Here is a 27,832-nt window from a genome sequence, read left to right on the forward strand (position 1 = left end):
TACATCATTTTTGTTCATTTGATACTGAAGGAACAGATTTCAGTGAATCATTGGCTTTTAACTCACTAATTTTTTATTTTTTCAGGTAAATTTAAGCATTTAGATTCACTAGGCTTTATAATTTCCCATCTTGCATTATCTACACCTGCTTAGCATTAGAGCAGGGAATAATTACTCTTTCTGCATCACACTTTGCACTGTCTGGGTTTCACAGTGGGTTGTAAAAGCCAGTAGGAGTTGTTCTCAGCATCATAATGTTATGGTTCATAGGTATAGAAATTTTTTGAAATGAAAGTTGATAATTCCAGGTTAACTAAGACTTTGAGGTTAAAAGTAGTGCCACCATGTTACTAATGCACCATTTTGTTTATTACTATTTATAACCCATCCATTCCCATTTGCAAGTCAAAATCAAATAACAAAGAAAAAGATAGTGAAGAAAACCACAATAGTTTATCTAAAGGAAACATCAGTAATAGGTTATTCTAAGCAGTCAAATGAATAAACTACTGCAAGTGGCTACATACATGAAATGTCTCTTTCCGGCGCTACTCAGATAATTGCCAAATAGTTAATCCTTTTCTCTAGAAGTATGTTAATTTTAACTTTTCTTTTTGACTATTTAATACAAGACAATCTAATGAACAAGGAACATGCATTGTACTATTTCTTCACTATTTGTTGTTGCCTCTGTTTGAACTAATGAGCAATACACTACTAAGTAAGCAGATATAAAAATTGTGAATTTGATAAAAGTAAAATGATAAATTTGGCCAATAGAAACTGATTGCTGGAGACTATATAAAATCACTTCTTATGCATATGTGATATATATATATATCACTTCATATATATACACACACACACACACACACATATTTGGTGATATATATATATCACCAAAAAGTTTACTGGGTTAAAAACCACCCTTTATTTCACAGGTCTGGGGTTGGAATTTGAGGTTGAGGTCATCGGGTCAGGGTACTCCTGGCCTCTGTTGAGCTCGTTCACTTGTCTGCAGAAAGCTGCCAGTTTGGCTGGGTGCTGGCTGGCGAGCTTGTTTCTGCTTCTTCTGGTTTTGATTCATCACTGAGCCAGAAATGATCACATGGCAGTGGAGGGTTCATGAGAGAGAACACAAAAGTGCATGTCTCTTGAGGGCTAACCTCACGACTGGCACCAGCACGTCTGAAACATTCTACTGGTCAAAGCAAGTCACAAGGCCAGTGGACATTTAATAAACCCTAACTCTTGGTGTGAGGACCTGAAAAATCACATTGCACAGGAGTTTGTATTCAGGCAGATGAATCATTTCTATTATTTCTGCAAAAAATCTACTATAGTGAAAAATGAATCCAATGAACAATTATAGTGTAATCATTAGAAATGGGCATGAATAAAAACACTGAAAAAAAAAGATAGAAGGGGATTACTGAATAAAGAAAAAATCAATTTAACTTTTAAAAACCAGATTGTGTGATTACTGAAAAAAAACCCCTCTATGGTCGGGAATCAGCTTTGGGCTTTATGACTCAGTGGCAGCAAGGGAAACACACACCATGGGGAACCGTGTGTGTGTCTCAATCAGAGGATGTTAGAAAAATGTATAATAGAATTTGGGTTTGTGTTAGGTGATTTGGGGGACAGTTTAAAGAAGGAAAGCTTAGCTCTGGGTTGGATGCTGTCAGGGAACAGGGTGTCTTAATAAACCTTATCTAGAAGAAGGAACAACTAATGTAAGCCAGAGCGTAGAGCTGTAGTTGATAAATGAAAGTCACTCACGTTAGCCAGGATTGGGAGGATGTTTGATGTTTTGGTGGTTTGCACAGAACCTCAGTTTGTACCTAGACACATGTAGTATGCATAATAGACTCGATTTATTATAATTTTATATTAGGCTCCAGGTCATGATAACATTTTTACATTCCCAAGGAAATATTTTCTTATCATCCCCCTTCAAATTATTTGCTATTTATCTTGTATAGCTGTATTTGTTTCATCCACTGCCTCTCAATCTCCTTGGTTAAAACATTGAGCAATGTTATTAAAATTAAGATTTTCACTGTTCACAAGAATACATTGCATTAAATTAGGATCACTTTATATGTGGTGTTATATTGTGGTCCTAAAATGAGCTTTTAAGCATTTTATCATGAAAAAGAGAATGATTAGTCCAAATCTCAACAAGAGTTGAGATTAGTCCAAATCTCAACTAAATCAATGTACAAATCCACAGATTGGTCCAAAGATTAGTCCAAATCTCAACTAAATCAATGTACGTATAGAGCTTCAAGAGTGATCATTTAAACTTTCTTTGGAACAGTCTGTCAGTGGAAGAAACAACTTTATTTACAAGTCTCTTTTTTTCCACCAAATTTTATCAAATTTTTAGAGCTTTAGTCATATTGGTCATTTGGGAATGGAAGACAACAAGACTAAAAATAGCCCTGTAGGTGGCAGCCAAACTCTAAATATGAATTTAAATTTTCTGCTTGTTACAGTTGATCGCCATCCTTGGAAAGCACTTTTTAAAAAGCCAACATACTTTATAATATTCTCTTTACCACTGTTTTGCAATATGTCTGAATTAAATCTTTGGTACAGTCATTTAAGATGCACTGTATAAACCCTTTCAAAAACTAAAAATAAGAGAATTATGAAGTGTGATAAGATAGTACATCTAAATCAATTGGATTAGAAATGTTTGTTACAATTCTAATCTATGAGTTATAAGTACTTAATGTAATAAGTGCAGTAGAAAAATAATCTATTTTACTTAATATTCATCAAGTAAAGAATATATTAAATGCAATTTCTTTTCAGAGTGGTAAGTATAAGTTACCACTTAGAATGTTGCTTTAATGAGGCATTGACTTAATTTTTAACATGTCTGTGAGAGGATAATTCTTGATTTCACACACTCAGGAATATGACTCCTTCTAATATTCATATCTTAAAGAAAAAGAATATACAATTTGCATTTGAAAGTGCATTAATAACTTGATATGTGTTATATAATACATATTTTCAGATGTAAAATATTTTATTTGTAAATGTTGGTCTTCTAAATCTGTGTTCACAAATTCCAAAACCCATAACATTCTATATACTTCAAAAAATTCAATTTTTACCAACATTAGCTACTATTATACAGAACAGAAAACAAAACAAAAACCCGGTAAACAAATACTGGTAGGATGTCAGAATATTGTACAAGAGAAGAAAAGTTTAAGAAACAAATTTTATAGAGTTATTTATCAAGAGTGACTCAAAGGAGGGAATTAATTATTGAAACTTTGCAGACACTCTGCTTAATTCTTAAAAATATCCTATATTATAGGTACCATAGGATTATTAAAAATATTTAATGATGTAAATGACATGAGCGCTGACCAGTTAGAAGTGATGCTGGCTGAAAACATGTGTGGGCATACTAGCATGGACCAGCCTACGATCACCCAGGTATTATGATACTTGTTGGAGATTCTGAAAATAAGACTCACAGAGTCTAGCCTATTACCCAAATAACTATTAAAAGTAGAAACTAGGCTGATATGATTTCACTTTTGTTGTCTTTCTATGAAAATTTAGATTTGTATATGATACCATGTACATATGTGCAACAGAGGACTTTTTGTTGTTATTGTGGTTGCAAAAGCAGAATTAAATTAACCAAAGGAATTTATAAACAAATGAATCACAGGACTTGCTCTAATTTCTTATGGCCCTCGTCTATTTTCCTCAGGTCCACTTGAGACAACTTCCGAAATTACATAGTATTTTAATTTAATTGCTCAGAACCCAGTATCGTTCAAATTGAAGACCTTATGTTGGCTTTTGATCTCAGGTAAGATGCATGAAATGCAAATACTATTTGCCATAGTGATGTGGATTGTGGTGAAGCAACTGAAAAAAAAATCATAGAATTTCAGAAAAGAAGAAAGTGAACTAGACTTATTTTGGTATGAATAGTAATAATAATATGAAAGTGATCCAATTTATATGGTGATGCTGGTGAGGAAGTGGGTGGATTATTCCATTGTTATTACAGGATGTGTCAGAGCATATTAGATGCCTGCCTAATGTTCATTGCATCCTTATTTTCTAACTGAACTCCATTTTTAGCAGGAGTTAATCTGCAACTATAACACATTTCAAGCCTTCTTTGCAGCTAATTGGGGCCTTCTATCCCTTCAAAACAGAAAAAAGAATAATTCTGCCTAGCCCTGGACTTCATTTAATATTTATTGACCTCTAATACATCCTAGTCTATGTAGAGTATGGTGTACCAGGCTTAATTTTTAAAATGAAAATAGGTTCCAGTCGATTTTCAGGAAAACTTTATACCTTCAAGGGATAACTGAGTGGGTAGGAAAATTCATCCTGAGGTGTATGTAGTAAGTGACATTTTTATTTTATTTTTTTTTATTTATTTTTTTTTTTTGCGGTACGCGGGCCTGTCCCGTTGCGGAGCGCAGGCTCAGCAGCCATGGCTCACGGGCCCAGCCGCTCCGCGGCATGTGGGATCCTCCCGGACCAGGGCACGAACCCGTGTCCCCTGCATCGGCAGGCGGACTCTCAACCACTGCGCCACCAGGGAAGCCCTAAGTGACATTTTTGACATCTGCCTTTCAGTGCTTAAAGAATTCCTCATTTTAATTATTGCATGTAAGTAGCTGTTCTGGGAAAAGTAACCACAATCTGATTCCTACTATTAAGGTTACTTTTGTATATTATCTAGGGGGAAATAATAGTTTAGACTGTAGGGTTTTTTGAGGGCATAAAATAATGTAATATTCCTGGCTACACATGTGTACCTGCATGCGTTTCTTGTTTTTGTCTTTTTAAACTATTTTCTTTCCATAAAACGTAAAACGTACATGATACTTAAAACATAGTTTTGCAAAACTATTTTAATTGTTGCCATAATACACTGATGATAGAGGTGGAAAAAGTAAGCTCTTTAATAAATGCTTCTTATAGATTCTCTGTATCTTCTATTCTCTTGTGAATAACTATTCTGTTGTGTTTTCTTTGATAGTAAAGAGATACTAATTCATCCTCTGTGTAGAAACCTGTTAACCCGAAACAAATAGACTGCTAGATATTTCTCCAGCAAAGATGGGTTCATTTGGGATCAGCAGAGAATTACAATTCGAGTTCTGCAACCCTGAAAATTGCCACAAGGCATAGGGAGGAGAATGCTTTTCAAGAGAGGAAAAGGAAATTGGCCTTGGGGGGTGGGTGGGCCGGGGAGGGAGCTACAATAAACAGAGCGCATGGCTCTTCTCTGGTGGAGTCCTTGCCAGGAAAGAAGAGGAGTCTTTCTCCTTCCTGTTGGGCTCTGCTGTCATCACAGGGTCTGAGAGCTCCCCCTTCTGGTCTCCCAACTCTCTTTAATTGAGGTTTCTGTTTGTTAATTTTTTACAAACCCTTTATAAAATTGAAGACTGCTTTTCCTTTATTTAAGTTGAATAATCTCCATAGATTTATCCATCTTAGTAGGTATGATTTTATGGTGTTTGTTAACTTTTCAAATTCTTCATCGGCCTCTTCAATTTTAGCTGTCAGATATAAATATTGTATTTATCATTGTCAATTTTTTAAAAAGTTATTAAAAACGAATCCAGCTTCTTTAGTGGATATTTTCTTGTACTACCAATGCATGCCATGTCAAAAATATTGATAAAATGCAATATTTTTACATTTCTCAATTACTCATTTCCCAAAGTAATGTCTTTTCTACTCTATAGAAACCTGTGTTTATGGTCACCATAAACATCTAAAGAACGGCACTTCACTTTCTCTGTTAGTATTTGGGATATATCTACAAAGTAATACGTATTTAAATTTAACTTTAAGTATACTTTAAAATTTTTGTGTTCACCCTTTAATTTTTTTTTAAAGTCATTACTCTTCCTAAAACTGTTAAGTTCAGAAGAATCTCAAAGAATGTATCTGGGGAAGTACGTTTCTAGGCTACAATTTTTTTATCTGGAAGACTAAGAAGCTGGATTAGATGAGCTCTCAGATTCCTTCCAGCTTTTGGTTAGAAAGCGTCAAAAATGAAGGAAACTCATTTTGTTTTTTCTGATATATTAAATTTATGTTTCTCTTTTTTGTCTTTCTAGATTATACTACATTTACTTCTTTGGCTTTTTAGGTTTTCTTTTGTAGTCTTCCTCACCACTCTTTTCTAATTTAGAGGCATTCCCATTTATATTTCAGCTCCTTGGGTAGGTTCATTGTAACCTTGCTACCGTAATAAGAGTAGGATGGCTTTGGTATGGCCCCAGGGCTATGGTGAGAGAAAATCAGAGGGTCTCACTTGAAAGAATTGGGATGTTACATTTTATTTCTGGGAGGCAGTGATTTTGCCAGAGGGAAGGAGTCATTCTGCTTTAGCAGTTTTTTTTTTTTTTTTTTTTTTAATATTTCTTTGCATCTTTACCCTTGGACTCTAGTGCCTGAACCTACAAGTCTGCTAAATCCTTACATGATTTTTTTATCGCACTACATACAACATTCTTTCAAATGCAAGGTCAGAGTATAAGTCTCTTTTGATATCATGGGTGTAAAATGAGAAGTGGTGCTTATTTCAGATAAAACCTCTTTTTACCTTCCACAAAAGCTTTATTCTGTCACACATAATATCTGATTTTTACATGTCAGTAAAAAAAGAAAAAGAATAAAACTGAGGAGATGGAGTAATAATGTTTGTAACTATTGAAATCACAGAAATGCATGGCTGGATGATACATTGACAGGTCATTTATTTCACTGTCAGATACATTTGCTGTTAAATCAGCCAGGGAAATGGGTCTAAAATCCTTTTATGCTGCTATGTGGCATCAAGGCCTAATGCTTCTTTTTCAACATTGTTAAGTCATCAATTTAGGCTTTTAAGTATATTTCAGTCATCAGACCTTCAGCATATAGGACTTTTTTTAAAGGACTGGTAAATATTAACTGAGTACGACTCCGTAACACATTCAAATTGTAATTTCCTTCATGCTTTGAGGGCAATTGGAGGAGACACTTGCACATTTTCTTTTGAATCCTCATCTCTCAAGTTAGTCCGGCTTAATTAAGATCTAGGTATGAAGTCCCAACTCCTGACTCAAAGTTCAAGGCTTACACAAAAAATGATTTCATTCTTGAAGTTTGGAGAACTATGAAATTGATAAAGCCCTTATTTCCTCTTCTCTTAACTGATTACAAAATAAATTGTATAAAACAATATAATTGTATATAATTGTATTGTTTGGCCCATAACATATAGAAATGTTATTTGCCAACACCAGCACGAAGGAGGTGAGTGGGAGCAAAGTTGTACTGGGCTAAGGAAATGATACCAGATGGTAACTCAAATCCACAGGCACAAGTGAAGAGAACCAGAAATGGTACATAAGAAGATATAACTACATATATAAGTGTTATAAATATATACCTGCTCTCCTTTCTTTCCTCAGCTCCTTTAAAATAAATGAAATTATATAAAGTAATAATTATAACAATTTATTGTTGGATTTGTATGATATACAGATGCAACTGAATAACAATAATACCACAAAAAATCAAGCTCTTCAGAATTAATGCTTCTATATCTCAATGGAATTAAACCAGTATAAATCTAGAGTAGATTCTAAATTAAGATATATATAAAAATCCCCAGAGCAACAACTAAGAAAATCCTTTTTTCAAAAGTGAAAAAACATTAAAGAAATTAGAATGTTACATTAAAAATATTCACTTAGTGCAAAAATACTCAATGTAAAGGAGGAAGACAGAAAACAGAAGGTATGTGGCAGATGTAATCTATCAATAAAAACTTAAATGTGAATAAATGAAACAATCCTATATATATATATATATATATATAGGATCGTATAAATATATATATATATAAATTTGCTTAGTTAGATATCGAACTGGTATAATGACCTATACAGGATAATAAAACCATAAAATTTGGGCTTATCTTCTTTACCATACAGAACTCATTTCCATGAGACAGTAATCATTTGCATCTCATCAGTTTGTTTTTTCAATATCTAGCCTAATATTAATAGGATATAGAATGTTTCCATTAGAGATTCAGATGACTCAAGTGGCTTTGTTAAACAGTGTTCTAATATCACGTGAAAAGAGTTTGCTGCGATCATTATTTTACCTTGATTTTTAACATTTAATATCACCTACTGTTATTTATTGATATGCAGCTTCATCTAAGAAATGAGGTGGCCAGAAGCAAGAGTTCCTTGATACTAATCCGCCCCCATCACCACGACACAGACTCAGACTTCAAAATATTTATGTATAGATGATACATGGACATGCAGAATTTTGAAACGAATGCTGGTCTTCCTTTATGGCTGAAGGATTATAGTTGAAGTTATTTGGAAGTACAGGGTGTCTGTTCTCAACATATAACCTCAGCCCCTAAACCATCCTCCTTTGTCCTGCTTTGTAATATTGGAGCTGGACCTTGTAATCAGTTCTCCTTTAACACTTGGCATAATGTTAAACATTATAGTAGAAGGCTCTGGAAGGATACCACAGGGGAGAAGACCCCCTCTTCCAGAAACCAGTGGTTTTCCCCTTTTGCTATAGTGATATGCAGCTGAGCTGCCATTCTCATGTGGGTCACTCAATAGTGTGTCCCCTGTGGAGTGGCTTCTTAGCACGTTTTGCCAGAACTCCAGATGCAGCTTTCTCGTGAGATTTGTTCTCACCTCAGAGGTAGCCACTCCCAGCAAGTTTCAGCGCCCTGCTCCCATCCTCTTCAGCTGGTGGCTTCCTAGTAGTGTTGCTCGAATCCCTTTGTGCAGTTAGTTTCTGCCGGGCAGGCGTGGTGTGCAACACCTCGGTGAAATACTCTGCCCTCCAGTGGGAGACAGTCGCACTTTCTGCAACTGGTTCTGAACATCAGTCTGCGTAGCTTTCTTCCAAGTTTCTCTTCCTTGAATACTCTCTTTTAGTCCTAGAGGTAGTGACTGCCACTTACATCTGTCTTTTCTGTATTCTTTAGATTCTCTTTACCATTCTTATTGGTAAATTCCCTCTTATGAATTAATAGTTCTTCATATTTCCCAGTGCAAACGACTGGTTTGGTTGCTGCCCGCCAGCTGACACTGGCTGATAGAGACGCAGATCTTTGCAGGGAAACAGCAGGGAGATAGACGCACCCTGCCTGACAACATCCTGAAAGAATCCACTCGTTGCACTTGGTCCTGAGCTTGAGGGGAGGTGTCGAAGTTCTCTTCCTTAAGCTTTCGACAGATTTCACTACACTTTTCTTTCAGTAAAGTTATTGCGTACCAGCCACCTCTCCCACCCCCGGCAAAGAAAAAAGGTCTGTGGTTTTGCGGGGATAATGGAGCCACCAGGCCGCAGTGCGGAAGTCCAGGCACTGATCCTTGACCTCGGGGCACTCCCCCATCTCTCAGGCGCAATGTCTGTGGGCACAGATGGGTAGGACATGCTAGAACTCGGGGATAAGAGGGTCATGCGGCTTCCGGGACCATCAGCAAGAAGGACAATACCAACCTGCGGAAGAAAAAGTCCAGGAAGTCCTCAGAGACACTGACCTTCCCACGGACATGCACCAGGAATTCTAAGCACTGTGCTACTCTGACGAGAAGGATGCACCTCCACTGTTACCCAGTGAGCCTGGTCAAGGCCACCGCACAGTTAAGGCCAAGTTGGGCCCCAAGAAGGCGTGGTCCTGTAAGTGGATGCCATTCACCAACCTAGTCTGCACGGCTGAAGCCACGTTCTTCCACTGGCGACAGGCAGTTTTGTCATTAGCCACGATCGGGATGATCACCAGCGGTTTAAGAAGAGGTCTGTGGAGGACTTGAAGGAGCGGTATTACCATATCTGTGCTAAGCTGGCCAACATGCACGCCATGCCAAACACAGACCTCAAGATACCAGGGTTTGATGCTGGGCACCTGCAACGGCGGAAGGAACAGCTGAAGCGTTGCCCGGTAACAAGCCTCAGAGCAGGTGGCGGCGGAGAAGTACCCGCTACGTAAGCTGCGCCAGATCTAGTCCCGGCAGAGGAGCGCGAAGAGCCTAGCCAGGACTCGCTGAAGCTACTCACAGCCGCAGACCCCGCTGCGGAGCGAGGACCCCGAGAAGCAGCCGCCCCAGGAGAAGGAGGCCGAGAAGCCAACTGTTCCTGAGACTGCAGGCATCAAGTTTCCAGACTTCAAGCCTACAGGCCTCACCCCGTGGAGCCAGCAGAGGAAGCTGCCAGGGTGCGGGCCAGAATATCAAGGCCCTGGAACAGGTGCTGGGTGTGGAGCTGAGCCTGACACCCGCAGAGGAGCTGGTACGAGCCAAGGACCGAACTGGTGCGGCTGAACGAGCCCAGGCAAGCCTGCGCCAACTGCGAGGGTGAGCTGCGGGTGCCTGCACGAGGCTCTGGTCCGGGCTGGGTGCTGGGAGGCCGCCATGCCAGCGTCTTCCCGCCCGCGGTGCCGAACCTGGCCTCGACCCTGACCCCAGCAAGGACACCGTCATCGACCATCGTCGTGTGGTGGGCACACCCTTTGCGCCCACGAGGAAGCGACGGGAATTGTCTCCAGCTCCTCTTCCTTGAAGGAGGCGGAGAAGCCATGTGAGGCCACACGTGGTGTGCGATGCTGCTGCGTAGAGCCGGTGAGTTGGGAAAAAAACAACCCCAAAATCTTTTTACCTAAATGAAGACTGTAAGGGAAGTAACTCTGCACATCAAAGTACGCAGTGCTTCTTCATACTTATGTAAATATCCTATGTTTATGTAATATTTGCTTTTTTCAGTAATTAGCTTATAATAGTTTATCTATGCAAACTCATTTTTAAAAAGTTTTTTTTTTCCCTGAAAATTTAGAGCACCGGAAAGATTCACAATGAATTGCACATGTTATTGTGTAGTGGTGTTCATTACATTTCCTACTGAAGTATCTTATTCTCAGAGCGGAGGGAGCTAAAGCCCTAGGGCAGAGTTGGAGGGAATCTTTTGAGTTTGAGTTTGAAGGTAATGGCCATAATATTTAGTATTCTAGTTTATTTTATTTTCTGTTTCATAAAAGAGTCTATTCTGTTTTCATATGTAAAAATTATGCTTCAAGTTACCATTAAATTTCTTAATATTTTCCTTAAAATTCCTAACACAATATTTAAGTTCCACGAAGATATACATGTTCAGCAGTGATTTTTAACTGTGACTTTCTACCTCCTGGTTGGTGGCCAAGTTCCCCCAGAAGTGCAAATTCCCTCGTATGATATGTAATGACTATACCCTTAGAGAGTCTAAACACAGTTTCAAGCTGGTTCAATTCAGTTTTTCCAGCCTTACCTGCCTACTAGATAGCTTACCACCTGTTTCTTCTTGGGCTTAAAAGAATCCTTAAGCTTTTTAAAAAAATTTTATTGGAGTATAGTTGATTTACAATGTTGTATTAGTTTCAGGTGAAGAACCCTTAAGCTTTGAGAGGAGACATGTTATCAGGAAGAAATTCAGGTGGGGCATATGCAGTTTTGCAACACGGGCAGCTCTCCTTCTGGGTGGCTGTTGGGCGAGGTGTTAGCTGATGATAAATTGAAATCTCCTGTAGAAGATATCAGACATGGTAATGGTTGTTCCATGAGCCAAACTTGATCATGTGAAGTTTGGGTAGTTAGTTTATGCACTGTACTCTCTGTAGTCCTGTGGGGCAACTTGGTCCTTGAACAAGAGCAACGGTCTCTCTTGGTTGTCTTTCTTGGTGTGTACCTGTTAACCATTTCCTCTGGACATTCTTGCTCTCTATGATTGTGATCTATCATTCTAATTTTCCTTCTTTTCTTTTGTTTTTATCTCTACCTCATCTTCCCTTCCCCCACCAAAACAAAAAAGAAGGCCAGGACAATTATTTTATACTGTGGAAAAATCTTTTCCTTGAATCTACTCCCTTTAGTGGAAACCAACATTCTTTGAGTTCCCCAAAGTCTTAGGATTTTGGAGTAAATAGCTAGAAATGGAAAAATTTGGAAGCCATCTTTGTTTTTCTATCCTGCCATAGACCTCACCTTAAGAAATAAAGACTCAATTTCCCTTTTGCATTGTCAGAAAGAAAATGGGAAGATATGAGGAGAAAAGAACCCAGTTTCATAACTCTAAATTGCAACCTGCTATAGCTTGGTATTCCAGATATTGTTTCTATGTTTCCAGTTGGATTGCAAATTCCATGAAGGGAGGCAGAATGCAAAATAAAGTTTTTTTCATTATTATTTGGTAGAATTTTGCCAAAAACAATGTTACTAATTTCTGGGTGGGGGGTGGTATGTGCCCCCTTTTAATAACTCATTGATTCTGAAAGATTATTTTAGAAACAAGGGCATCTAATCCAATGTTGGGAGACCTTAAAGTCTGCTTTTCCTTGGAGACGTAAAGACTGTTTTCCACGGCTGTCAGTGCATGATAGCAAATGTTATCAGGCCACGCTAGAATCATGCAGTTAAATTTTACCTTGCTTTCATTGTGATTTTACTTAGAAACCTCTCATGTAATAACTGTTCGAGATAGCTGCTATGTAATCAGAAATGTAGCCTCTTAAGCTTTTTAAGTGCTATAGAACTTTAATTTGTAGTTTGTGAAATAGTGCTTGTAATGATCATTAATGTTTTATAACTTGAGAAGGAGAAATCACAAACTAGAAACGGCAAGATTAAGTAAAAAAATAAAGACCTCAAACTCTTCTCACTTCATGGGGTTAAAGATTGTGAAGAAATCTCATGTCTATAAGAAACATTCTGCAAATAATAAATTTACCAAAATTTAGTATTTCCATTTTACAGGTTGTCTAATGAGTTGACAATGTTAACATAATACTTCTAAAAATAATTTATGTTTTCTTCCTAGCTTTTGATTTACATTATTATTGTATCATTTCTTGAATCTCGAAACATATTGCTTTGATAACTCTACAGAATTTTCAGCCTTGTGACTATTTAAACAAATCTTAGGCAGTGGGGTGTAAGTGATGCCGTTATTTAGATGGTTTATTCTAAAATTTGTACCATTCAAGACAAAAAGCAAAAAAAATCTCCTCAAGAAATAAACACTTGCCCAATAGATATCAACACTAATACTCCTGTGCTGTCTCCCAATCATAGTCACAGTCTGAAAATGATATAGACTCTCATAGCATAACTAGAAAAATTCAGACTTTTGTTCTAATTTGGACAATTTCTATCATTAGAAAAAATATATAGACAACATTCCTTTAGAGACAACGTTTATCATTGATAAGGGAATGTGAAATATAGAGTCATCTGAATGAAGCTGAATATTTTGCAGTGATGTACATTGATTCACTTTTCTTAAGTACAATGACTTAGTCTCCTCACTCAGATTACCTTGACTCTATGTGTTTGAAATACCATGTCTGCCTTAGGTAATTTGAAAAGGCGCATGCATCAGGAGTGTAAACAGTTCAGTGATAGTCCTTCATTTCAGTATCAAACAGCTGTTTCCACAGTATGTGTGAGTGTGTGTGTGTGTGTGTGTGTGTATGTGTGTGTATATATATATTTCAAGGTAACCGTTTTGAAAGTAGTTTTTCTGGGGACTGAGAAAAGTTGAAATAAATTTTAAAAACATATTTTAATGACATTTGAGAGTAATTATGGAAATTCTCCCTTCTAGGAGAAAAAATAGAAGCCCCTTGAGAGCTTCATACACATTAAAGTTACTATAGCATTTGAAGACAAATTTCTAGTTACATAAAGTATAACTGCTAAATTTAGGAGTTTCTAATAAATGTAAAAAGCATTGCAAAGGAAGGTCCAGAAGACTGTGGATGATCTTCTGGATTCTGATATTTGAAATTCACTAGAATCCACTCATATTAAGTTGTTTTGAGTCTGGTTAGAAAAAAAAAAAAAGTACCATTTAAATATTTGAATTATAGGGAAGTGCTTCTTTTTTGAGCCATAGTAAGCAGATTAAAATTCACCCATTTTTTAAAAAAGGGAATATATTTGGTGAATTTCTTTTTAAAGGAAAGAGATGTTTAAACTTTCAGTTTATGTCTTTACTCTTTAGAAAAAAGTCTGAAATGGGAAGTAAACACAGAATGTATATGTCAATTATAGTTCAGTAAAGCTGGGTAAAAATCCCACAATACTATCCACTTGAAAAGATTTTCAGAGGACATTTCATTACTTCTCTGGCCAATCTGAACAAGCAGAGATGGAGCAGCCCTGAGTAGACTGTCCCCTTTAGAGATTGTTCATGCTCTTTATGGCTGTGGCTACTGGGTTCTATTAGAAAAAAAGCTGCCCAGAAGAGACCTGACCAGGCCAGGTCCTTTATGCTTTTTAGACTCTATTAAAAGAGTAAATAAAGCAAATATAATGGTCCCTGGCTGGGATGGCCCTGGGCAGAACTGTGACATAGAGGAGCTCCCCTCTACTTCCCTTTCTGAAATGCTTCCTGCCCTTGAAGTCTCTGTGGCCTCATTTGGCGGCCCAGTTGCCCAGCTCTCTCTCCACTCTATTTCTTTCCCAAACTTTTCATTCTAAAACTTCTCATTGTCCTTATCCTTGAATGCCTTCCTAGGTAGCTTAGTATTTAACCAAGAAACCAATAAAGGCAGCAGTGGTTAATCAGTGGTTTCTTGTGACTTTCCCTTTTGAAAGTAAAAGCATTTTTAATTGTGGCATTCAAATTCTAAATTAACTAAAGTGGAAGATTACTGACCTTGGTCAGCAAGCCAGAGGACACAACATTTTGGGGACAGAAGAACTTTTTCTGGCAGTTGTCCCATTATACCACATGTCTGCTCAGGTCAGTGTGGGATACACAAAGTCTCACACATGCAAATACTTGCAAAGCCTTTTTTTTTTTTTTTTTTAAGAGTATAGGTTATAAACAGAGAAGAGGGGAATCATTTTCTTATCCTTAAGAGGATGCTCAGATTTTTCTACAAATCTATAACTTTATATATTTGGCATGTATTCACATTAAGCAGACTTTGATAGAGGTCTGTGATGTACCTGGCTTTGTGCTAGGCACGTTGTTATTTTTATATTATGCATAAAGAAAATACATGTCACATCTTTACCTTATAATATACTAGTGACTGTTGGCTCAGATAATAGTACAGTGCAAAAGAAAGAACTTTTTCCTTATAGTGATATTCACGTCTTTACGTTACAGTTGACCCTTGAACAGTGGGGGGGTTGGTGGCACCAACACTTCTCCCCCTCCCCCACACAGTGGGACATCTGTATATATCGCTTTTGACTGCCCAGAAAGTAACTATCGATAGCCTGCTGTTGACTGGAAGCCTTACCGATAACGTAAACATTTGATTAACACATGTTTTGTATGTGATATGTATTACATACCATATCTTTACAATAAAGTAAGCCAGAGAAAAGAGAATGTTATTAAGACAATCATAAGGAAGAGAAGATACATTTACAGTACTATACTGTATTTATCGATAACCTAAGTTTATTTCGTCTGGTTACAAAATGAATCCTTTGTGTGTCAGTACCTGCATCATGTCTTATATGATACAAAACGCTGTGGGTGTTATACGTATTACTAACACTAGGCATCAAAAATGAAAAGATAATGTGAAAGAGAAATTCATATTTATTTACAGGTATAATGATTTATACATTGATAATTAAAGAAGCCGCAGTACGATTGCTTTATGGTGGTAGCCTAGTGCAATCTATAAGATTGCTTCATGGTAGCCACCTATAAAGTAATGAATCTTTATACAATTTTTATGGCACATAGTATTACAACCATATTCATAATATAGTATTAAAAACATTGTTACAATAAAAACACCTTTGATGATAGGCTGATACACAGTTTCTCCATTTATAAGGGAGGCATACTGTATGGTAATGTAATTCTTTGAAAGTAAAGTTATAAAACATGCAAATACTATGCCATTTTATATAAGGGTCTTGAATGTCCAGGGATTTTGGTATCTGAGGGGGATCCTGGAACCAATCCTCTGATACCGAGGGATGCCTGTACAGGATGCAAAATTAAAGGTGTAGAAAGAAAAACAGTTACTGAATTAAAAATTAGGGGCAACAACTAATGACACAGGAAGAAGAAGAGGATTTTGGGAGGTGGAAAAGCAAAAGCATGATAAAATTGGGAAACTGAAAGCATTTGAAATGGTTGTAGCATACAATAAACTAGAAAAGAGAGAGGTGAACCTGGGCAGGTCATCAGGAGCCAGATTAGAAAATGTTTAATGAACTATGAAAAGGTTTCGGACTTTATCAGAAACACTTAGGGTTTTAAGTAGGAGAGTAACATGATTTTTAAATTTGTTTTTTTAAAATATTCTTGTTGTAGTGAAGATAATGGATTGAGCCGGAACAATTCTGGATGCAAAGAGACAAGTTAGAAGGCTGTTGAAGTAACTTAAATTATAGCTTATGGCTATAGAACAACAAAAGAAAAGAAGTTTGTGAATTTGAGAAATACTTAGGTGGTAGAATACACTTGCAATGAAGGAAGGTCGAAGAGTCGAGGATAATACCCAATTTTCTTGTTTGAGCAACTGAGTCACTTACTGAAAAATGGCAGAAGGCACCCATCTTTTGGAAGAAACAACGTGAGCTCAATTTCGGAAATATTAAGTTTTGACGTGTACGTGAGAAAATTTCAATGGAGAGAAACAAGGAGAATTTGGGTAGATTTATGGAGTGAGTGTTGGGCTGGTGGCATATGTGAGAATTCTCAATGCGTTAGTGATGTTTGAATTTCTGAGAATGAAAAGAAGGATAAAATGTTAGTGTGTTTGCAGTAGCATCTGAGAAATGCTGAGAAATGGCATTTGGGGGATTGTAGAAGACAAACAGCAGTGTGCAGATAAATAAAAAAACAAAGTAACAAAGCTGATTCACAGATTTGTAGCATTTGCCAATTTCCATGGGTAAGCATTCCTCCGGCTACTTATTTTTGAGCTACCAGTGTTAACATCCCCTTGAAGCTGGGAAAAGGTGCGCACAATTGGCTCTCATGAATTGGTGCAAGCTGGTTTCTTTATATCCTGCAGAAACCTAGAAGGAGAAGCAGAGTAGGGAAGCATGAGCAGTGAGGAATTAACAATCAGTGCATGTAGAAAAATCCTTTAGAGAGAGATGGGGAGGGCAGGATACATTTTGTTTTGTTCTTTGATTGGAGGAAGATCTGAGTAGATTTAAATGCTGATGAAAAGAAGCCAACAGAGAGAAGAGGGAATGCCTGGTTGAAAAGTGAAGTCTAGGAGCTGAATACGTGTATGTGGAGTTGGAGAAAATGGGATCATAAGCACAAGATGAAGGTTTTGGATGGGAAGAGGGTAAGCTCTTCTCTTAAAAAGCAGAGAGGCAGGAGGGGATAAATGCAGATGCAGATGGGTTTGCATGTTTATTGCAAGAACTATAGAGGTTATTTTCTGACATATTGCATATTTTGCAGCGAAATAAGTCAGATAAAATTTGAGGCTGATGAAAAGGTGAGGAGGATTGGAACTTCAAAGAGATTCCAAGTTGTAAATGAGTTGCTGGGAAGTGTTCCTTTGTTGAGGTCAGTGACCACAAATTAATAGAGGCACAAATCTATATGGTAAGGAGAAGGATATAACGAGAGGGTTGACCATGTGAGTAGGTGACTGAATGGAGTACAGCTGAAGGTTAGAGGAGATGGAATCACAGGAGTATAAGGTCAGGCTTATGTATCAGTAATAAATTTGGATATTGAAGTCACTGATGGTGATGCTGGAAGTTAGTTAAAGAGAAAGCCGGTTAGTTTTCAGTAAAAGGATCCTTGCTAAGGAGGATAAAGGGCCTTGTGTGAGTAATATGAGTCTAAAAGTAGCAGCTTGGGGTGGAATAACTCTGGGTGTAACTGGCTGATGAGAGGCAGCTGGTCTTCCTGCTGTGTACAGGTAATGGAGAAACTTCAAGGCAGTTGATATTTTGGGGATGGGAGTGAGCATGGGAATCTGATTCTGGTTGAATCCACAAAACAAAGGTAATGTTCAGTGAAGTAGGACCCTAACTGCTATTTTCTGAAACTCAAATCATAGAGTTGTTAGAATTTTCTTGGAATTTTTCTCCTTGTCTGAAGACTTATCTTATAATTTTGGGTTTGGAACAGTCTCAATGGATTTGTTTTTATAAAACTAAAAAGTGTGGACACCCTGTATGAGGGCAGAATCCATACACACTATGTTCTCATTTTTCTTTATCCTTTGAATAAATACATTAATCTGTTGCTTTTGTGATGGGAGGCTCTGGGTGGAGGTGGGGAAGAGCAGAACTAGGATTTCAAAGGCTTTAGGCACCTTGTGGGGAAGGACGGGCCTGAGAGGCGAGGTGCTACAGAAGGAGGCCTAGGAATAGCCAAAGAACACACGTAGGTGTGATGTAATTTACTTCTAAACTTTAGACCTGTGGAAGCCTTAGGTTTGAGAGAATGAGCAGAGATTTTCAAAGACTGGCCAGTCTCTCTTTCGTAGTTATTTCTAAATATTAGCCTCTGTGCCTTGTATTACAGCATTTAGTATCTCCACTTTAGTGGGCTGCTAAATGGATACATAGTTTTTATTCAAGCTATAATCTGTTTGTCTCTTCGAAAGTATACCTCCTCATTTTCTTATTGCCTTTTATCACTGCCCTCCAGAAAAACTGGCAGCTGTGCATTAACACCAAATGATTTCATAATGCATCAACTATTACAGAAGTTAGTAAGTTAATAATATTGATTACAAAAGGTGTTGCCTTTAAAAAGCATTCGTTTGAGAAGACTGTCAATGCACTTATGCATTTATTTAAAGTTTATGAGCTGCTTTATTTAATACACCATAGTGGAGAACAAATGAACAATTAAGTAAAATCAATTATGTAAAGAAGCTCTTATCTTTTACCTGGTGAAAATGATTTTTAGAATGCAGATGGCACTTCAGATCATTCTTGCTTAAGGTAGTTTATGTCCTCTGCATTTTGTGATAATGCATACAGTTTCTCTAATGATGGAGGCAGCTTAGAGATCCAGGGGAGCATGCCGTAGGGTCATATGTACAGTGATGGATATCCAAAATACCATGTCTGTGAAGGGGAAAGAAGCCTTTGATCGTCCATAGAAGAGAAAAAGTGTGGAACGTATTCAGGAAATGGGAACACAAGAAAGGAGAAATACAATGAAAAAGCATTATATCTTAAGTAATTTTTAAAAGTGAAATTTAAAAACCATAAGAAATATAACTTTTATTTACCCCTGATAAATTTTACTCCCGTAAGTTTGGGTTGTATTTACTTAATGATTCATTGATTTTCATTTTTTAAGGTTGAAAGCTAGCTGAAGGTTCAACATAATCTCAGTTCATAAATTCAAGTATATGCAGCACCCAGAAGAGTGTCTAGCACAAAAGAAGCCGTTAATGTTGGTTATTCTTCTTGTTATTATTCCTTATAACTCAAAATAACATTTATAGAACTTTGTTCCTAATGGCATAACTGAATGTTGAACAATGGGAAAGTTAATAATATATTTTTTAAAACTTTCAATATTTAATATACTTAGAACAGTCCTGTCACCTTTGCATATTGACCTTTGAGGTATGCAACTTACCTTTTTAATGTATGTGTCTTCCTGCCCAAATAACACAGTAAATCCCTTGAAGGCAAGGATGTAGGCTTTATTTCTATTTCTGAACTCAGTATCTGCTTTAACATATGACACATAAGTGAAACTTTACATTTAGTATTATTATCAATATTAGGTTGGATGGAGGCCCTCTAAATAAAGGGAAATTTGGAAGGGGTAGACACTGAAGTATTTGCTACCATTTAAAAATAAATACAGGGCTTCCCTGGCGGCGCAGTGGTTGAGAGTCCGCCTGCTGATGCAGGGGACACGGGTTCATGCCCCGGCCCGGGAAGATCCCACATGCTGCGGAGCGGCTGGGCCCGTGAGCCATGGCCGCTGAGCCTGCACGTCCGGAGCCTCTGCCCCGCAATGGGAGAGGCCACAACAGTGAGAGGCCTGCGTACCGCAAAAATAAATAAATAAATAAAATAAAATAAAAATAAATACGAAGTGAAATTGTAATATTATTTGAGTCTTAGAGACATAAAATAATAATCACAAGACTCTTGTTATTCTTTTATGTATTTCTTTATTTTAGGGCAGTTCTGCAGTGTGGCTTCTAGACCTTTGAAATCTCTTTTAAAACAATCCCTTTCATCCTCCGTTTATATAGATTGGAGTTCTTAGTTGCAAATAACAGGATCCATTCTGACTACTTTAAATAGAAAAGGAATTTATTAAAAGCATGTTACATACCTCACAGAAGTGACATGCCTGATGTCCTTAATATTTCTCTACAGCATGATATGACTATTTTCAATAATTATGAAATGAAATACATAATAATTATGGCCAGAAAAATATGCAGACAGTGAAAATTTTCTTTTACTGACTTTTCAGTATACAATAAAATTTTTTAAAATTACAATTAAAAATTAAATCTTTATTACAGATTAAAAAAGGAAAAAGTGATAGATTGATACTTTAAAATATGTTAATATTCTTCTGTAGAAATTGAAAATTTACACCTATATATTAATCTGTCATAATAATGTATAATAACATTACAGTTTCTGTTTTCAAGCCTTAACTTTGGAAAATTTGTCAGTGACCTCATAAAAATGGATTTTCATTGCACATTTCTGTTCAACAAGACTTAATCAATGTATAAGACTTAATCAATGTAACTTCACTTACAAATGACTGAAAACCAATTTTTATTAATTTTAGTTTTGAAATTTTCATGAGACAACAGGTATACAAATAATATGTATAAATAGTGTTTATTTTTAAGTATGAAGTTTTAGAGCCTTGCCATCTGAAACAGATCAGGCTATTTAAGGTCATTTTTACCTCTGACAGAGAAACTACAAAATGCTGAATTTTTATAGAGAAGAATTAAACTGGAGTTTATGGACCTAGGAAGACTTAAGCAAGTAAACTTTCATATTTAAATAAAATGCAGTATTGATAAAACTTTATTCAGAGATTTTTTCCATAAGTTTTGTTGATTGGAGAAAAAAGGATTTCACTGTGTTGATTATTGAATATTAAAATTATTTTGTAGTTTAATCTGACACTGAGATCAGAAGAAACTAGGTGTAAATCCTTCTTTTGGTTGCATGACATCATTGTTATATAACCAGAACACATCACTTGATCTCAGTGAGCCTCAGTTTCCTCATCTGCAAAATCGGTGTTTTTCAGGATTGATTGAGCTTTAACCAAAGTACTTAGCCTCAAAAGAAGAACAAACAAAACCTAAAGTCAGCCGAAGGAAGGAGATAATAAAGATCACAGAGGAAATAAAGTACTTAGTCCACCCAGTATCAGTATAGCACACAGGTGGTACTAAGTAAGTAACAGTTGACGTGACTGTGTGTTTTTCTAGTTTCTATACTTAATTTCTGCTCATGAAGGAAAACAAAATACTAGAAATGTTTGCTTCTCATTATCATGTTCATACTAAGCAGGTAACACATTGAAAGGAGAATTCATGGGACTGCACTGGTGTTTGTTTAAGCACACAGACACACACTCACGCACTCACTGACTCACTCGCTCACAGGAGCCTGAAAAGTCCAGCCTGCACTCTTGGCGGCTGTGAATTGATGTATGGCTTTGGGCATTGAGTACCTCTACTGCAGATGACTCTGTTGGACTGGCAGACCCTGGCTTCTCAGTTCTGTGCTTAGAATCACTAGAAAACTGTTTACACCAATCCCAAAGAAGCAAAGTGTTTAGCATCTAGATTTGTTACAAATGCCTTTATAAAAAATTATGAATGCAACAATCAATCAATGTACCTTAAAGAGAGATTTGGTAGGATGTTTGGATAATGAAAAGAATAAATCAGTTGGTTAGACAGAGGAAAGGTGTTTTCAATTATAACTGACTAGCATCTACTTAACTTCAAGGAGAATAATTTTATTTTATTCTTTTTGGAACTTTGGCCTCCTAAAGAAAGACAGAGTGCGTATAAGCAATAAGCATAATTTTGGAAGTTTAAAAAGCATGGACCAAGTTCCAAATATTTTTTCTCATAATTTTAGGGTAGAAACAATTTGCTTATTCCAACATTCTGTTCTCATTAAGCATTAAAAGTAAAATCTGTACAGTGTTTTTTTAACTACCTAGTTTTAACTGGTATGGGAAAGTGGGATGGTTACCTCTTTCTATTTATCTTTTTTAAAAAAAGTATCAGTCAACTTACAGCTGTTCAGATATAATAATTCCCACAAGAGGCTTTCCTTGGTGAATTGCTAAACACCTAGAAGTGCGAATGACTGTATTAATAGTATGTGTCAAAAAGTATTAAACAAAAAATGTCCCTTCGGTCTCTGATCCTTTCTAGATAAAGATATGTATTTAGCATTAAACAAACTACACAGTGGAGTATCAGTTTTTTAAAAGATTTATGTTTGGATTCTTCACCTTTTCTTCTGGAGGGTGTTGAAGGTCCCTGGCCAGTATTCTTTTTCAGATTGTGTTTTGTTAACACCTCTGAACTCTGCTACCAAAAATCAGCCGTGTTGGAATTTTAGAAATATTGTCTTTTTGTTTTCAACTATTTTTCCTGATAAAATCTCAGAAAATTCATTGATCAACAGGGGAAGAACGTAAGAACACAGGGCAAAGCTTTGTGACCCCAAAGTAAAATTTGATGCACAGAAGTTAATGTGAATAAATTTAGTGGCTAGATCTTTGAACCAGAGCACTTACCCATGGTTTCTCTGGTGGATTGGGCTTCCTTGCAGCATGGTGGCATCAGAATGGTCCTTCTTATACGGTGGCTCATGGCTCCAAACGTGAGTGCTCCAGTGAGCAAAGAAGCAGCAACAGCATCTTTTATGATCTAGCTTTGGAAGTCACGTAGCGTCACTTCTGCTGTATTCTATTGATTCCATTCTGTTGGGTCACTAAGGCCAGCCTAGATTCAAAGGGAGAGGTTATAGATACCACTTCTTAATGGAATGAGTTGTCAAAAAAATTGTGGATGTGTCTTAAAACTGTTACAAGCAAAATATATGTCAGCAAATGGTCATGAGGCATAATAAATTAACTTGCATTATCAATGCTGCAATTTGAGTAAGAAGCCAAACATGGCTTGGCAGCATAGATATACAGATAGTTACATGCAGAGGTAGCCTTCCAGTTAATTAAATTCTGATCAGATTCTTATTGATGGAGAGAAACTGTAGGTCAGAAAATAGTTCAGAGAAGAGGTTAAGAAACTCTGAATATGGATAAATTATAGGACCTGTCAACAGAGTTTTAAGGGATATTGAGATTTTCAACATGAAACAAAATTTCGCAGGAGTTTTAGTAGGGTAGGTATTGTGGAAGAATTGAGTCCTTACCCAGCTCATGGTGGGATAGACCAGCTGCCTTCCCCGGAACAGTATCATATTTAAGTTACAATCAGCAATTTAGTGACTATTGTGAAATTAATTTTCTTAATTTGAAGTAGTTTTGTGGGTTGTTCTCATTTTAAAAAACTACTTTAGGTTTTATAAATGTGTAAAAACTTAAACTTAGGCTTATATTTATGTCTCTTAAATTGTTATTATATTATAATAACAATAATTTATGTTAAAAAAAGAAAGGTTGAGATAGAGATTTCTTTGGATTAATGAAATTTCCCTAGACTGTATCAGGTTCTTCCTGATACTCAACTTCAATCATTGATGTTTTCTATAATTACTTAAAAAACAGTTAACTCTTAAATCCCGTATTCTGCCTATCCCTCTATAATTTTTCTTATTAAAATTATCAAGACTGATGGATTTGCATTAGTGGAAAACAAAGTCATGTGTTAAAATTTTTAATCTCTTCCAGCTTGGGATATTTAAATTAATATAAAAATGTTATGGAAACATTATGAATTACTATAGAGCTGAAACTAAGCTAGATATACACTTGAGCAAAGATGGTAATGATGATGTAAAGCAAGGTTGTCATATGGGTCCTTAAAAGCAACCTTGTAACTTTGGCCAGATATTTAAGAAAACAACCTTTACGAAAACACTGATCTAATTCAGTGCTTTTTCAAAATTCAGATGGGCAAATATTTAAATGACAGCAAAACTAAAGTCTTGTGAAGGTCTCCTGAGTCAGTTAAAGAGTTCCCCAAATGAATCTTTTCATAAGCATACAAATTTTTAAAGACTGTGGTTTTATAAAGTAGAGATATTTAGTTTCTCAGAATCAAACGTCAGGGTATAATTGCTTATATCTAATGATTCCCTTAATTATTAATACAGATTGATAATATTTTCTAAAGGACTGTGATACAGAATTTTTGGTACACATTTACTTTAGAAATGGCTCTGTTAAGGCAGTGGCCACCAGAGGGCAGTAAATATGCCTGTAATAGGAAATCATCAACTAAGGTGTCATGCTTTTTTATCATGTAGTTTTTGCATTGCTTGTATTTTAAATTAATTTGAAATATTTCATACTATCCAATAATTTTAAATGTAAATACAATTATTAAAGATTATGGTCAAAATTGTATGTGATGTAATAATAAACAGAAGAAGAAGTATTTACAGAGCAATCTCTTACACGTTGGCTATGATGCTAAACACTTTCCATATATCGTTGCTTCTTTTAAACCCCACAACACATAATATGGACCCTTATAATATTCATTTCATCGTGGTAAAAATCGAGACTTAGTGAGATTAATAAAAGCCAAATGTCTTTAAGCCAGCATTTTAACTGTTTCTTTTTTTGGGGGGAAGGAGGTGGGAGATGACAGTGGGCATAATATTAGGCTTATTATATGCTTAGAAGCTGTCTGCTTGAAAAGGTTATGAGAGAATCAAACTAGCTGATCCTGAGTTGGTACAGAAAGTAAAACTTGGAAAAATGAACTCTTTGGTTTGTAAAGACAATGAAGGATGTGATATAATAGCTTATGCAAAGGAAGAAAGATAGGGTAGTGGTACATTTGGTTCAAGATTGTTTTTGGTGATAATTTCAAAAAGTTATGATCTGAAGAGTCTAATCAGTCTCACTAAAATGACTGCTCTTTTGCTATTTGTTGTGGGCCGAGCTGTATCTCCTAAAACCCTCATAGGTTGAAGTCTGACCCCTCAGTACCTCAAAATGTAACTATATTTGGAAATAGGGATTTTAAAGAGGTGATTAATCTGAAAGTCGTTAGGGTGGACTTTAATCCAAACTGACCATAAGAAGTGGAAATTTGCACACAGATAGGGACACAGGAAAGACCATTGAAGACACAGGGAGAAGCATGTTACACAGGGAGAAGTAACGTGCCTATAGCATATTGAGCTCAAGAGATGCATTGTTCATTTAAGGTTCATTTAAAGGCGTCAGACAGTACAGTAATTTGGCATTTTTTCTTCCTGACTGCCAACTGTGACTTGGCACCGTGCATCCGGCTGAATGACACAGGTTTTTGGCGATTGCAGTTTGGTTTCTGCATCTCCTGGGCATGAATAACAACTTTTCAAGAGCACTGTTACCCCCAGAGGGTTTATACCAAAGAGTGTCTAATTTGAATTGCTTTCAAAAAATAGCTAATCACGAATATTTCTTATTTATTCTACCTGTTCATCTAGTTACTATTAGCCATAGCCAATCACAGCTGTTGACTGCTCTCATTCATTTTTTAATTGGTAATATTGAACATTAATCAAGAAGCAGTTTTTCATTGTATGGTCAGCAATCAATTTTAGAGCTAGAGAGCATTTAAAAAGCAGAAGACAAAGTAATAAAAGTAATGATTTCCGTGGAGAAAAACTTGCATATATAAAGAAAAATCAAAACCTCCAACGATACCCCAAATGTGAGTGTTGTGTCTAAAAATCTACAATTTATTGAGCCCTAGTGATGTGTTAGGCATAGAGCTGATATTATTATTTTCAGTTTACCCATGAGAAACATTTGGCTGTGGGGATTAAATAATCAGTCATAAGGGGAGCATGTGTCAGAGGAGGACTTAATTTTAGGGTTGTCAATGAGAAAGCTTAGGCACCCGGAGACAGCACCACTCTGCATCTCTAGATGTGCTTTCTACTTAGAATCTCAATCTCTGTATGATGGTGGGACAGAAGTTAAAAGATAATAACAGTAATTTACTAGCAATTCTGGAAGTTACATAATTTTCCTTCTACTACTTGAATTATAATAAAGGTTTGGCTGCTGTAACAGAGACCCTAAATAACAAAGGTTTAAACTAAATTGAATTTTAATTATTTTCCACCTGACCGTCTAGGACAGTGCTGTCCAGTGTTGCTTAGTTAACTCTGCAGTATGAGACACAAAGCTTCTTCTGTCTCACTCTCCGCTTAGTGAGTTGCCTTCCTCTACGTATCCGAGACAGTCCCTACCAGCACATCTGCATTCCAGCCAGGGAGCTGAAGGAAAGAAAGAGAGGACACACCTCTTTTTTATATGACCTGGGAGTTGCTTGTATTACTTTTTTTATTGAGGTAAAATTCACAAAACATAAAATTCACACTTAAAAATTTTAGAATGTATAATTTGGTGTTTTTTAATATATTCCCAGAGTTGTACAATAATCACCACTGTCTAATTCCATAATTTTTCTATCACTCCAAAAAGAACCCCCTACCTCCCAATTCCCCACTTCTCCATTTTCTGGCAACCATCCATCTGCTTTCTTTTTTCTATGGATTTGTCTACTTTGGACATTTCCCATAAACGGAATCATACGGTGTGTGGCCTTTTGTGATTTCCTCCTTTCACTTAGCAGACTGTTTTCAAGGTGAATCTGTGTTACAGCATATATGTGTATCTTATACTTTTTAATTGCAGAATGCTGTTCCGTCATATGGATGTATTCATTTTATCCATTGAACAGTTGATGGACATTTGGATTGATTTCACTTTTTGGCTGTTATGAATAATGTTGTTATGAGCAAACACGTACAAGTCTTTGTGTGGACATATGTTTTAAATTCAGATACATACGTTGGAGTGGAATTGCTGGGCCATATGGTAATTTAATGTTTAACTTTTTGAGAAGTTCATATTACTTTTTTCTCATACATCATTGACCAAGGCTTTGTTATATGGATTTTGGGAATATTGAGAAATGTGAGGAATATAGTCTGTACTGTGGCAACTCTAGGCCAGCTAAAAACCTATTAATAATTCTCAGTATCTGTTACTCTTAGATAAGGGAAGAATGGGTATTTGGAAACAAATCGTCTGTACCATATGCATCCTTTTGGTCACACAAATACCAATGCATTCTCTTCTTCCCATGTATAGAACACAGTCACTCCTTCTCAAGAAAGACAATCCAAATTTCTGTACCGGGACCATCTTCAACTAAAAGTTTTAGATATTTGAGATATGCTTCTCCATGTATATCACCTCTGAATTACACGACAAGTTATCTGTCCCCCCAGTACATGTAATGGACAATAATGATGGCATGGCCATATTACAATCTACTATTTGAAAAAGGCAAGAATGGGAAATATCAGAAGTCAGTAATCTGTATAAAATATCACGTGCTGCTGGGCAGGAAGAGTCCTAAACTGGTAGATGAGTAAGTTCCTTGGTTAGGGCACCTCCTGATTTGCTCTCTGGAAGAATCTGTTTTGTTCGTTGTTCTCTATGATTCCAGATATTGCTGTCTGGAAGGTTCCTCATTGTCCGTTAATCTGCACAAGTCACATCTGTAGTGAGTTCAGAGATACATTCTTGGAGAGAATCTGCCACTTGAAAATAAGCTGAGAGG

General features: G+C 36.5%; 1 protein-coding gene across 7 annotated transcripts in view; it reads left to right on the top strand.

The window, feature by feature from the left end:
* Positions 1-27,832, top strand: part of LOC307179626 (uncharacterized protein C8orf48) — a 219,028-nt gene that overhangs the window by 89,120 nt on the left and 102,076 nt on the right. For 3 of the 7 annotated variants that reach the window (XM_079909031.1, XM_079909033.1, XM_079909034.1), the window contains exon 4: positions 3,746-3,847. The gene's annotated coding sequence lies outside the window, so the exon portion shown is untranslated. Of the gene's footprint in view, positions 1-3,745; positions 3,848-8,222; positions 8,253-9,096; positions 9,132-10,072; positions 10,668-27,832 lie in introns of those variants that run through there. The other 4 variants (XM_079909036.1, XM_079909035.1, XM_079909032.1 and 1 more) reach the window with 4 other exon arrangements.

This window comes from Stenella coeruleoalba (genome assembly GCF_951394435.1).
Source record: "Stenella coeruleoalba genome assembly, chromosome: 21".
Classification (NCBI taxonomy): domain Eukaryota; kingdom Metazoa; phylum Chordata; class Mammalia; order Artiodactyla; family Delphinidae; genus Stenella; species Stenella coeruleoalba.